The sequence below is a fragment of the Cibotium barometz genome, chromosome 49 (genome assembly GCF_041138505.1).
Source record: "Cibotium barometz isolate CiBa-2024 chromosome 49, ASM4113850v1, whole genome shotgun sequence".
In the NCBI taxonomy this organism is placed as follows: domain Eukaryota; kingdom Viridiplantae; phylum Streptophyta; class Polypodiopsida; order Cyatheales; family Cibotiaceae; genus Cibotium; species Cibotium barometz.
Genome location: NC_141094.1, coordinates 12,670,708 through 12,684,142, shown reverse-complemented (window position 1 = coordinate 12,684,142; position 13,435 = coordinate 12,670,708). Strand labels below are relative to the sequence as shown.

Sequence of the window (13,435 nt, the reverse complement as noted above, 5' to 3'; positions counted from 1 at the left end):
ACAGGTCATAAATACAGTTTCTATAATAAACTCTCGTCTTTCCACATTGTTTCACATCAATTCTCATTTATTTCATGTGTATTCCCATTCTCATCACATCATTTTCTATTTAATCACATCTTTTTTCATTTATCCGCATCAGATCTCATCCACTCGCCTCTACCCATATCCACATCTCATCACTTGACATTCATTCATATCTCATCGATTCAGACCATATCACATTCACTCACATCACATCTCATTCATTTTACCTCACATCTCATTCATTCACATCTATCCTGATTCACATCCCATCACATCACATTCATTCATATCCATCACATTCACATTCATTCATATCCATCACATTCACATTCATATATATTTATGACACATCACATCTTTCCATCACATCACATTCTTTCACATACACATCTAATCCATTCTTTCACATACTCATTCACATCACATTCTTTCACATACACATTCATATCCATTCTTCACTTATACATTTACATCCATTTTCATCATATATCATCCACTCATATCCCATATCATTCATTTACATCCTGATTCACATGACATCATATCTCATCCATTCATTCACATCTATCTGATTCACATCACATCTTATCACATCTACTCACCTCACATCTCATCAACTCTATTCACATCACATCCATCCATCCATTCACATCTATCTGATTCACATCACATCTCATCACATCTATTCACCTCACATCTCATCACCTCTATTCACATCACATCCATCCATCCATTCACATCTATTTGATTCACATCACATCTCATCACATCTATTCGTAGAATTTAAACATAGAATTTAAGAGAATTCTGATTTGATATAAAGATTCTTTACGTATCTATTTATGCATAAAAATCAACTTCAGTGGGAATAACACTTTTATAAAAATCCTTTTATGCATCTATTTATGCATAAATTCAATTTTAAGGAAAATAACACTTTTGAAATAAAATTAAATCCTTTATGCATCTTTCTATGCATAAAATCAATTTTAATGAAAATAACACTTTTTGATAGAAAAATAAATCCTTTATGCATCTTTCTAGGCATAAAATCAATTTTAATGAAAATAACACTTTTGAAATAAAAATAAATCCTTTATGCATCTTTCTATGCATAAAATCAATTTTAATAAAAATAACACTTTTGAAAGAAAAATAAATCTTTTATGCATCTTTCTATTCATAAAATCAATTTTAATGAAAATAACACTTTTGAAAGAAAAATAAATCCTTTATGCATCTTTCTATGCATAAAATCAATTTTAATCAGAGTAACACTTTTGAAAGAAAAATAAATCCTTTATGCATAAAATCATTTTTAATGAGAGTAACACTTTTGAAAGAAAAATAAATCCTTTTTGCATCTTTCTATGCATAAAATCAATTTTAATGAGAGTAACACTTTTGAAAGAAAAATAAATCTTTTATGCATCTTTCTATGCATAAAATCAATTTTAATGAGAATACCACTTTTGAAAGAAAAATAAATCCTTTATGCATCTTTCTATGCATAAAATAAATTTTAATGAGAATAACACTTTTGAAATAAAAATAAATCTTTTATGCATCTTTCTATGCATAAAATCAATTTTAATGAAAATAACACTTTTGAATTAAAAATAAATCCTTTATGCATCTTTCTATGCATAAAATCAATTTTAATGAAAACAATACTTTATAATAAAAATTTCCATTATGCATATTTCTATGCATAGAAATTAAGTTCAATGAAAACAACACTTTTATAATAAAAATTTCCATTATGCATCTTTCTATGCATAGAAATTAAATTCAATGAAAACAACACTTTTATAATAAAAATTTCCATTATGCATCTTTCTATGCATAGAAATTAAATTTTATAATTAATATCAGTGATATCCATGCATATTCATAGGTGAATATGTACATGGAGTAAATTAGAATATTTCTTTTAGAATGCACAAACGGTGGGAATTACTCTTTTAGAATAACATAAAAATAAACTTTCTTTTCCATAAAATTTAAGAAAATTTTACCATAACCTCCTTTGTATAGCTGATCATTTCCTAAATTTTAACATTCTATTTTCTATTTAAATTAACCTAAATAAGATATAAAGGACTCTAATCTACACAAGTTTCAACTTCAAGAGAGTAAACAATAAGAAAAGTTTAATCAATTTGTTTGTTAATCATTCTAGGATAAAGAAAGGCTGAATTGTAAGGAAGAGAAGGGGATGGCCTTTTCATCAAGGCATAGCATCAGAATTTAATTCAACTATAAAAAACAAGAAGATTAAGAAAACCATAGATTTAAAATTTAAAAGTAAGAAGAATTTAGCTTATATAGAGTTTGTAAGATTTCCTTTGGCTTGAGGGATTGAGGGTTCTACTCTTGTTTGGATCAAGAGTGGCCACCAATTACATTGGAGAGGATTAAGCCAAAAACAATTGAATTATCAAGAAAATTCAATGTAATTGGCTTTGGGTAGGAGTAGAGTAACAGTGCATAAACACTATTAACCTTTTACAAAGGGGGAGGCTTCTATTTATAGGAAAAAATGAGCCTCTAACCAAGCAAATTGATTCTAGAATTTTCCAGATCAGTTTGGTCAATTTTTGACCATTTTTGGGTTAGTTTAGCTTACTTTTTGGATCTAGTTGAAACAGGAGAGAGGAGAGATGAAAATATCTCATTATTTATGATTTTAAAACTCCTCCACACATGTGAAATAGGTGCCTCCTTCATGACGGGAGATCCCCACACTGAGGTGTCAAAAATGCATCATTTTCTCTAAATATCTCTTCTTTTTTAACTAATAAACCTTGTCCTTAGTCAACTCTTCATCTTATGTGAGTATTTACTCATTTTTGGGAGATTTTCTTTTATTCTTCAATTTATCTCCTCCCTACATTTGGATTAATCTTATTGGTCCATAGGAACCTTAATTGGACCATAATCTAATTTTTTTTAAAAATCTAGACCCTTAGGCTAAGGTCCTTTATACCTATTTTTAATTAATTCCAATTGCACATTGCAAAGTTCTTTTTGAATGTCTCTTTCAGGGGAAACCATTTTAGACACTAGGAGGATTTTTTATATCCAAAAATATCTCAATTTTGAATTACCTCCCTCTAGACATTTTCTCTCTCTAGGCCAAAACAGGGTAAAATAGGATCTTTCTTTTATTTTAGAGAGGGGAATAATTATAAGATTAGAAGGGGAGGTTATTACACCTACACACCTCAAAAGTCGAAGGGAGGAATCTTACAGGAAGGATCAAGACCAACTAAAAAAAACCATACCAGATGAATCCTAAGTATGCGGATTGGTTGCACAAATCGTGATAGTACCAAAAAAGAATGGGAAGCTTAGGGTATGTGTTGTCACCAATCGTGATAGTACCAAAAAATAATGGGAAGCTTAGGGTATGTGTTGATTTTAAAAAAGGTTAATGCAACCACTAGGAAAGACCATCATCCATTACCCTATACAGAACACGTCTTGGAAAGAGTTGCTGGGAGAGAAGCGTACAGCTTCTTGGATGGATTCTCTGGCTACAATCAGGTGTCCATAGCACCAGAGGACCAACACAAGACAACTTTCAACACAATGTGGGGGACATTTGCATATAAGGTTATGCCATTTGGCCTCACAAACGCCCCAACAGCCTTTCAACGATTGATGTGCACAGCCTTCAAGGACTACTTACAAAAGTGATTGGAGGTATTCATTGATGATCTATGTGCACACTCTCGATGGGTAGACCATCTGGCCTGCTTAAGGAAAGTGTTCGAGCGGTGTCGATTATATCGTATAGATCACTGAACCCCTTAAAGTGTTGGTTTTGGGTCAAGCATGGTGTAATATTGGGACACATTGTCTCAAAGAATGGTATATCCACTGACGATAGCAAGGTCAAACTGATATTGGAGTTGCCATCGCGCCTACCAACTACAAAGGAGTGCAAAGGTTTATGGGTCATGTGGGGTATTATCGATGCTTCATAATTTTTTATGCTGAGATAGCCAGACCTTTGTACAAGCTTCTCATTGTCTTTGAGTGGATTGAGGAGTGTCAAGAAGCATATGATCGTCTAAAGCAAGCATTGGCAAAGCACGCCAATTCTATGACCTCCCAATTGGGATCTCATATTTCACGTGCACATTGATGCATCAAATTTTGCCATTGGTTGCGTACTAGCCCAGCCTGGTGAGTTCAAATTGGACTATCCAGTTTGCTTCGCTAGTCGTCAGTTGAATGATGCAGAGGTGAATTACACCACCACAGAGAGAGAAGGATTGGCCATGGTTTACGCCGTCAAGAAATATCGACATTACCTCCTGGCCAACAAATTTGTATTTTTCGTGGACCAGCAAGCCTTACTATACCTAGTAAATAAACCTTGCACCACGAGGAGAATCACACGATGGTTACTATTGTTATTGGAATTCAACTTTACAGTCATCACGGGGTAAGGAAGGGAACACAACATGTGTTGGCCAATCACTTGTCAAGAATTCCAAATGGGGAACCAACAACTAGTGTTGATGATGACCTTCCTGATGCTTGTTTATTTAAGTTGGACATGGTACCCGAATGGAGTGAAGAAATCTCAGAGTATCTAGCTTATGGTTTTCTGCAAGAAATACCTTTGAACAAAGATAAAATGTGGCGGCTTATCAAGCTGGCTGCACCCTATCAATTGATTGCGAGAGAACTATATAAGCTGGGAAAAGATAATGTGCTGAGAGACTGTGCGTTAGACAGAGGATGAGTTTGTCACCATATTGGAAGAAGAGGCTCGTTCAGGGATAGCAGGCGGGCATTTTGCCGGAGAAATCACAGCTCATGGATTGATTCAGACAGGTTAGTCCTAGGAACAAGGTAACGTTCTTCAGCTTCCATCTCCTACACAAGAATAAGAAATCAACTTTGGTAAGGAGGAAGCAGTGATGCAAGATTTTTAATGGATTAACAATGTTAAAATTTTCAAGTCACTCACTTTCAAAATGTATTCTCCCCAGTGGTAAACTCTTGAGTGCCACCACATGAGCCATGTCTGAATAAAGTGGATGTTGCCCTCGATTGCATGACCATTTTCAAGCCATTCACACAATGATTTGAATGCATGCATGGCAGCCTCCTTGGTTGGAGAATTCTTCCATTGTCTACATCTCATCTTGAACTCCTCTTGGTCATGAGGTGGGATGCATTTTGTAGCATGCTTATGAAGATTATCCTCCCAATGCCACAAACAAGTGCGCTCCTTTCCCATCATCACATTCTCTGGGCCCCCATTAAAGACAATCCTAACAGCCCTCTAATTTGCCTGAGCTTCATCCCCCATGAAACCATGAAACTGTGCTTTATGAAAACCCTCTTTCCCCATGACTTGGTTCAACAATTCCCAAAAAATCACCTGACTCTCTGTGTCCTCACCTTTGAAATCCCCAATGGCTATTGTTTGGAGTTCTTGAAGATGAGGGTTGTAAACATGGCAAGCCATGGTTGACCAACCTCGAATCCTCTTCACATGATCAAAGCAAACCCAGCACTGCCCAAGCTCTCCATTGGGTCGCATCTTGTTGACTAGGTCCACACCAGAACCAGGACCCTTTGTAGACATCTTGAAAATGTGGCATCTATTGAAGGATGAAAAAGATAACTGTCCTAGGAAAACAATACTTTGGATGTATTCATATCTACTCCTTGACTTCAATTCCAAAATACTATCAAGGCTTTGTTCACCTCCACCCTGTTGTTCATCCACATCCTTCTTCCATCTAGACACCCTACACACAGGCACAAAAGTGAACTCGTTAAAATCAAAGGTAGGAACTGTGCATTCAAGAAGAAGAGTAATGAAAAAGTACTGAACACCTCACCTCTTATTGTCAAGCAAAGGCTCCATCTTTTTTAGCAACGAATCCAGTTCAGTGTCAGTCAAAGGATTGGATTGATCATTGTTTGGAATGATAGCTTCCAACACCATCTCTTCCGCCACCATTTTTTGCAAAGCCTTAGGCCTAGAAGGATGCTTACTTTCCACCATTTTAGAAACCTTTCCTTTCAACTCATCCAACTCACTCCTAGATGATCCCTCTGCCACCACATGCATATGAAAACCAATGTGAATCGCACATCTACTCACTGGATGCTCCATGGTGTCTCTTGGAAGACATATGTACAATTTGCAAGGACAGCTGGCAATACAAAGTGGACTAGTCTTGCAATGATAGCATTTGAGAGTACCACCTGTGACTTGGTGGATCTTTGGAATCTTTATTAATCGTCCCTTCCAATGACTCTCATTTCTAACACTTGATCTCAGAAAGAAAGGACACATCTTACTATCACATTGCAATCGACCTGCACATTTCCTTAATCTAACTATCCCATTGAAGCTAGCAATATTTGTTGTAACATCCTCACTCCAGACATGACCATCAAACTTGTTTTCCAATCCTACTGTCTTTTGCTCCTGGAATGTTGGAGGCAGCTCGAACAGAATATTTCCATCATATGACTTAGGTAGCTCCTTGACAAATTTAATTGAAGAGACCATTTGGAAAGAAATAAAAAGAGAATTAGAAGGTGGCAATTTACGTAACAAGTCAATGACACTTTGGAATGGCTTATCTTTGTCTCTTTCTGTTGAAGGCAATCTATCCCCAGTCACAATGAACTTATTCCCGAATTGAATGTCCAAGGTATATTCCCTCCCATCTCCTCTCATTGCAAATGGCACTTCAAACACAACCTCTTGCTGTGACACATCCATACACTGGTGAATCCTGATGGTAGAAGAAATCAAACTGAAGACCGAAACTATTTCATTCTCCTCAAGCATGCACACACCATTTTGAGCGACCTTTTGTAGTAACAAAACACCATTCTCGTTCATGAAGCAAAGCACTACTCTCCATTTCCAGAAGAAAGCTTTTGAACAAGGATAAATGCTTTTCCTTTTATAGAAGAAGCTTCAAAATCTGTGAAAGCAATTGTAGTAGACTGTAGAAGTTAGGAAGTATCTACCGTCCGATGCCCCATAAATAATGCCGAAAAAGGAAGGGAAAGTTTTTGAAGGTGGAGATACCTCACATGCTAGGGAAGTTCAATGGTGCCAAAGCAAAAGAACAAGAACGACCGCAGTTCACAAAAGTAAGTGGTCAAGAACGTGAAACATGCACCTTAAATGCTATGTGGAGCTACCCAAAAAAAAATGATGGTTGAGAAGTTAAACATGGAGGCAGGTGCGAATAGAGCTAAGAAACTTGGAGGCAAGTGCTAGAGTAGTGATTCAGTATGATGACAATTCTTAAATTGCATGGCACTCATGAAAGGTGTTGGTATAGTTATAAATGCCATGAAAGGTTGTGGAGTAGTGAAAGGTGGTGGAGTAGTGATATAGTAACGCGATCTTGAAAAGTGTGTGCCACCAATGAAAGGATGGGATATACTTTTAAATGCATGTATTCTTCTAAATTTTAAGGGGGTGATTGAAAACATATTATAATGCATGTTTTGCAAAAGATAGATGACAATGTGAAAGATTGATCACATACATCTGCATAAGTACTAAGGAATATTTAGCTAATGATGTAGAATATGTTATTTTTTAAATCTATCAACTTTGCATTTAAATAAAATTGACTCAAAACTTAGTGTATGGCTTGCGTTGTTTTTGTTTAAATATTATATTTTGATATGATAAATGTTTTATTTCAAATTATGAAAAAAAATATGAAATTCATTTGCATTGATAATTAATCCAAGACAATTATAAAATTTGGTATAAATCATTTTTCAAAGTAAGAAAGATAACGTTCCAATCATGCATGTGACTACAATGTCCATGCTCGAGCACTGGATTTGAAACGTTGAAACCATCAACCTCAAGAAACGCCCGTTTTTGTACATATGATGGAGTGGACATGCATTTACTTGACCTCCACCATTCGATATCGTCACGCCAAAGCTACGACAAGTGGTCTTCTCTTGTAGCAAACGGCCTCTAAGCGCAGCTCTGCACTCTCATCAAACTCTAGCCATCCATTTTATGAGCGAAATTAGCTGTGTCCAAGATGTTTGCACTGTCCAAAAAACAGCGTTGTGTGTAAGAGCCTCTCTGGCCTACCATTGACGGTCCTCTCGTCACAGGCTCGTAACTTTTTCTACGCCGGCTTCTTGCTACTTCCTTGGCTTTGGTTCGTGAACTGCTTCTACTTTTGGCTCGTGCTTCAGATCTTGTCCTCAGATCTTGTAAGCTCACTTCCACTTTGCTTCATGAAAAATTGCCAAGTAGAGTTGAGGGCATGATGATTCATAGAGAGACTACTATGAAAAGCTCATAACTGAGAGGGGAGGTGGGAAGCGCTTACAAGGAGAGGCTGCTACGAAAGCTCTAACTGTGAGGGGAGGGACGAAGAGCTTACAAAGAGCTTGAACGCAGGGCTCTCTGCATCGTCTCCTTCCTTGTCATCATGTGAGTCATCTCGGCATTGTTTTTCTGTGTTTTTCGGATTATGTGAACGAGGACTTCCTTTTGATGTTTAGGAGGGTGGCGGGCTAACGGTGCTTGTGATATCCAACAGTGGATGCATCCAACAGAGGAGAAAGATGATCTTGTTGGATTCATCCAACAACGGAGAAAGATGATCTGCTGGGATGATCTTCTTTAAGTCTTCACTAAAAGGATGAGGCCTCTGTGGAGCTGGAATCTACGGCTCTAGCACAGCAGAGCTATGGCTTTTGCTGTCAAATCTCTCCGTCCCCTTCCTTTGTGTTTCTCTCTCTCACATCTTGTGATTGACCTGAGGAGGTGAATCATGTGGAACTCTTTCTCTTGGGTTTCCACGATTCTGGGAGGGAAGTTTGAAACTACTTTGTACTAAAGTTGCAGGTCGTGCTGGTATCCTCCCTCTGAAATTTTCTTGACTATGGCAACAAGGGAATCCTTGGTTACTCTGGAACGAAGGGATAGGTCTTGGAATTCTATGTCCTTGATTACTTTGGTCCATTGACATGGAAGGGGTTGGGCAGTCCTTGAGTTGATGCCCAAAACCTTGACATCCAAAACATCTATTCTAGCTTATGAGTTCATCTTTCTGTATCTTAGAAATACCTGATGCTTCTGGAAATATGCCATGGGGGAATGATCTTCGTTCTACTTTAAATTCTCCCATATTCTAGGTTTGACTAATCCCTTGCTGTCTCTTTGGAGGTGGAGAGTTGGAAGTACTTCCCGGAGTTTGAATTCTCTTGAAAGAGGAGGGTGCTAGTTTTGGTGGAATCTTTACCACAAAAGCTTTTGAAAAATCCTTTGCTATCCTTACTGCTTCTACCATAGAAGTTGGCTTAGCATTTTTGACCACTGTATCCAGAGGTTCATTTAATTGAATGAACTTGTCCAACATCTTCTTCTCATCCAAGGGTGGAGCATACTTGAGAAGGAGGGCAAATGCCCTGGTGATATTCCTCTATCATTCGGCTGCCCTAAGTCAGCTCTAGAAATTCATTCATCTTATTTTCTACGAACGCTGGGGGACAAAATCTCTTCCGGAGATAGGCTTTCAAATCCTCCCAAGTCTGGGTGTTCCTTCCCAAATGATTAGAATCACAATGATTTCTCTAGGCTACCCGAGCTGTCTCAATGATTTTCAGCCTGCCCCCAAGTCATTATACCCAGTCACATCAAAGTATTCCTCCATTACCTCAATCCATTTCTCAAGAGTTTCACCTAAATCTTCTTCTTCTCCTTTGAAAGGACCCGGTTGGGGCTCTATGAAGGCCCTTGTTGCAAACATCAGAATTGAGCTCTTCTTCCTCTACTTGATGATCAACCTATCTACTGCGGTTAGCACAATTCATGATCCTGGCAATCACGTGATATGAATAAAATTTCCGTAAAGGATTCTCTAAACAGAACGACCACTTTGGGGTTTTACAGGTATCCGAGCAGAAAACCACGAGCGGAGAAGTCCGAGCGAGCCTTTTTGCAACATTTTTTAATGTATATTCATTCAAGGAATCATATTGGAACACTATTACGGTGGCATATGTTAAATACCAACTATATTTATTCAATTCTAATAGTACAAACTTTCCATGTATAGTATTTAAAGAAAATGTTAAAACAGGTCAAGGTCATTTGCAAACCCCCTAGAATGATATATTATCTTTCGGAACATTCATATTTTTAAATTCATTATTATTTTTCTCTATTCTCCTCACACCCAAAGTAGACTGTTTCTCTAAGTTGGCCACTCATGTATGTGATTCCATCCATGAACAAGGTTTGAGCATATTGCATAAAACTTTTACTAGATGTGGAAGTTTTGGCCCAATATATTCCTAACCAAAAAAACATTAAATCCAGATCATGAATCCAGGATTCCACACTAAAAATTGTAACCCACAAGCGTAATTTAAATTTTGAATTTCAATGAACCAATCCAACCAATAAATGTACGTGTGCACTTCAGCTTGCTCATCTATATGTAAGCCGCCAACAAGTGATATTTTACAAACCACATGCAACAAGTTTACCAGATGCAGGTAATATAAGAAGTAAGAGTGACAACGTATGAAGGAGAAGGAATGCATATCATAGAATCTTACATTAAATAATAATGCCAACCAACAAAATAGAAGCTCAAGATTGTTTCCAAAATCCAAAACAATATGTACCTCCAATGTAGATTTTACTTACGCATTAATAAACTAGAGTGCACCCAAAAAAAGTTTTCTGAACTATTGTCTCATACGCATAATGTCACAAAATTTCAGAATCAAAATGATAGCAAAAAATAAATATCGTGTATGTGAGATAGCACCAATGTCTAGTAGACCATAAAGTATAACCATAAACTAATTCTCATCGGCAGAGTCATCCACAAATAAAGTCCGTCGTCTCCTCTTCTCCCTCAACTCATAGTTATATGATTTGTCGTTCCTTTCCATGTGCATGGCCATACTCTCTGCGCGTAAGTTGGCAATTCACTTCAAAATGAAACTCTTGAACTCCCTTACATGTGTAAATGAAAGGTATTCATTCAAAATAAAGAACAACATTTTTTACTCACTAGTCCAATGGCACAGCAACATTGATTTCTTCCTCCTCGGCATCGACGTCCATGAGCATATGCTGCTGTGTAGACGATCCCACACCTGCATAAATAGCATCCACCACTCCTAGAAGTAGTCCAGTACATATCTCTGGGTCATTTTCTATTGCCAAGCAAGGGCGACCAGAGTGGAGTGCAGCCCTCAATCCTGGTCCTATCCCTGCCCCCATCTCAAGAATGGAACCATTTGGAGGACACAACATCTCCAAGAACATAAGTATGAATGCAGGACTCTTCTCAAGAGATCCATGCCATGCACCTCCCTTGCCAACTCTTTTGGAATGATGGACTAAAGGCAAGTAATGTGGAAGCAAGTTGCCATCTAAACTCGTCCTTATCATGGAGGCCACACCCTTTGCTGATTGCATGTTAAATGTGGGTCTTTGTCCTATCCTCCTCATAGCCATAGCATGGAAAACATAAGACTATTCAAAAAAGCATGAGTCAATTTCTATGTGATTTATGATACAGAAGTAGAAGCAAACATACATCTGAAGACTCACCTTCACACCAATCCCAAGTGTGTTTGAAATGCCTTGAGGTTCCATGCTTTGTACTATCCATCTGCTTGAAACAAAACAATATGTACCAGAATCAAACCCTAGCCTATAACCCGCAAGACTTCATGAAGTGTTCAACACAAATAAATTTACCTGCAAGCCACCTCCATTTTTAATCTTACTGCATAGCACTCCACAGTAGGCAGAGTAGATGGAGAACAGAAAACCAATGTCCACCCATTGTCATCCATCACAGCTGCAGCAACGGCCAAGGAAGAGGAGATACGATCTTCTGTGATAACATTCCAAGGTGGAACCTGTAGCATACCCTGTGGGAAGATCCACAATGCAACAGTCCACACTCCATGTGCATTGTTTAGAGTTTTGTTTCTTCCCTTGTTGGTGTAGAAGTGCAAAAAAATCGTGTAATTCTTGATATCCATCTGCAAGCTGTGATTGCACTATCTCTTTGCCCAATTTGATATAGTCAAACTCCCATACCTTTACCCAACTCCTAGGTATGAGGGGATGTTTCCAATGTGGTAAAAAAAGACAATGGAACCCAAATAAATTCAATGGAGAAAGGCTTTCTCACTATCCCAGAGTCATCAACTTCCGGAGTATCTGCAAACATAATGCATATCAAATGACAATACTAGACTAAAAGGAATTGGAAAACCTCAACAAAGATTTTGCAGCTTACCATCTCCATCCAAGTCGGTATTCTTCCTTCTCCCTGGTTTTGTAGGATCAGGATTCCCTATATTTTCCTTTTGTTTCTCCACCAACATCTTTTGTTGCTCCTCTAGATTTTTACACTGCTCCTCTGTCATGTCTCCAGAGGATCCAGAATCAGATTTACATTGACCTTTCGAATGCCTTATCAAGAAACCCATGGAGCAAGTCAATCACAAAAAACTAGTTAAGAACAAGAGGCACATAAATAACCAACATGAGAAATATACCTCTCTAGCATTAATGTCTCCTCCTCCACACACTTTCCACTACTCATCTCTATCCACCATGGACAATGCTTTCTCTCCCACTCTGAAAGCCTTATAGTTCCTTTTGCAGTCATGTCCTCACGAAAGACTTTATGTGTGTGTACATGCAATATGTAGGAGGATTGAGCACTGTCCATGCCTTGCAAATAGATGGAATGGTCTGTAACTTTTTTGTTTCCAGCAAATGAAGAATAAACCTATTCAAAACCCAGGCAGTTGAAAGCATAAGAACACTATGAAATAGAAATTCAAGAATAAGGCAATGAAAGATGAATGCTTACCTATAAACAACTCTTCTGCTTGCATTCACAAGGTCAACCTGTTTTGCAGGCACGGTAGCCACAGACATGAAGGATGCAAAAGGCTCATACAAATCACTCCAATGTCTTGCCACAATATCCTCAAAATATTCGCATAGTGTAGGATGCTCTGGCAACTCCAAAGGAGAAACACCAACAAAGGAAGCCTGAACCTGTGATAACAACCTATGACACTCTTCAAGAACTTGGTTCATAAAAACTTCCTTTGCAAGCCACCCAATGAAGGCATGGTCACTTGATGGCATTCCATAACTATTCTTCAAATTCAAATTAGACCCAAGTAAAGATAATAATGAAAGCTGCCTAGCCTTGCTGCAAGAAGCAATGGCCACTTGATACAACTTGTCTAGTGTAATTTTAGCGGTCTCTCCCATATCATAATGAAGTCTTTCTCCTATTCCGCCAGCGGAATAGGGTGGGGAGGGCATCAAGGATGCATAATGTTTGCATAGTAGAGAGGGCACATTCATTAC

At 37.8% G+C, this 13,435-nt stretch overlaps 1 long non-coding RNA gene across 1 annotated transcript; it reads right to left on the bottom strand.

The window, feature by feature from the left end:
* Positions 1-12,358: 12,358 nt before the first annotated feature.
* Positions 12,359-13,105, bottom strand: LOC147610305 (uncharacterized). The gene is made up of 3 exons (XR_015264013.1): positions 12,924-13,105; positions 12,604-12,839; positions 12,359-12,517 (listed from the first exon to the last, which is right to left on the bottom strand). It is a non-coding gene; the product is annotated as an uncharacterized LOC147610305 (long non-coding RNA).
* Between the last annotated feature and the right edge of the window lie 330 nt (positions 13,106-13,435).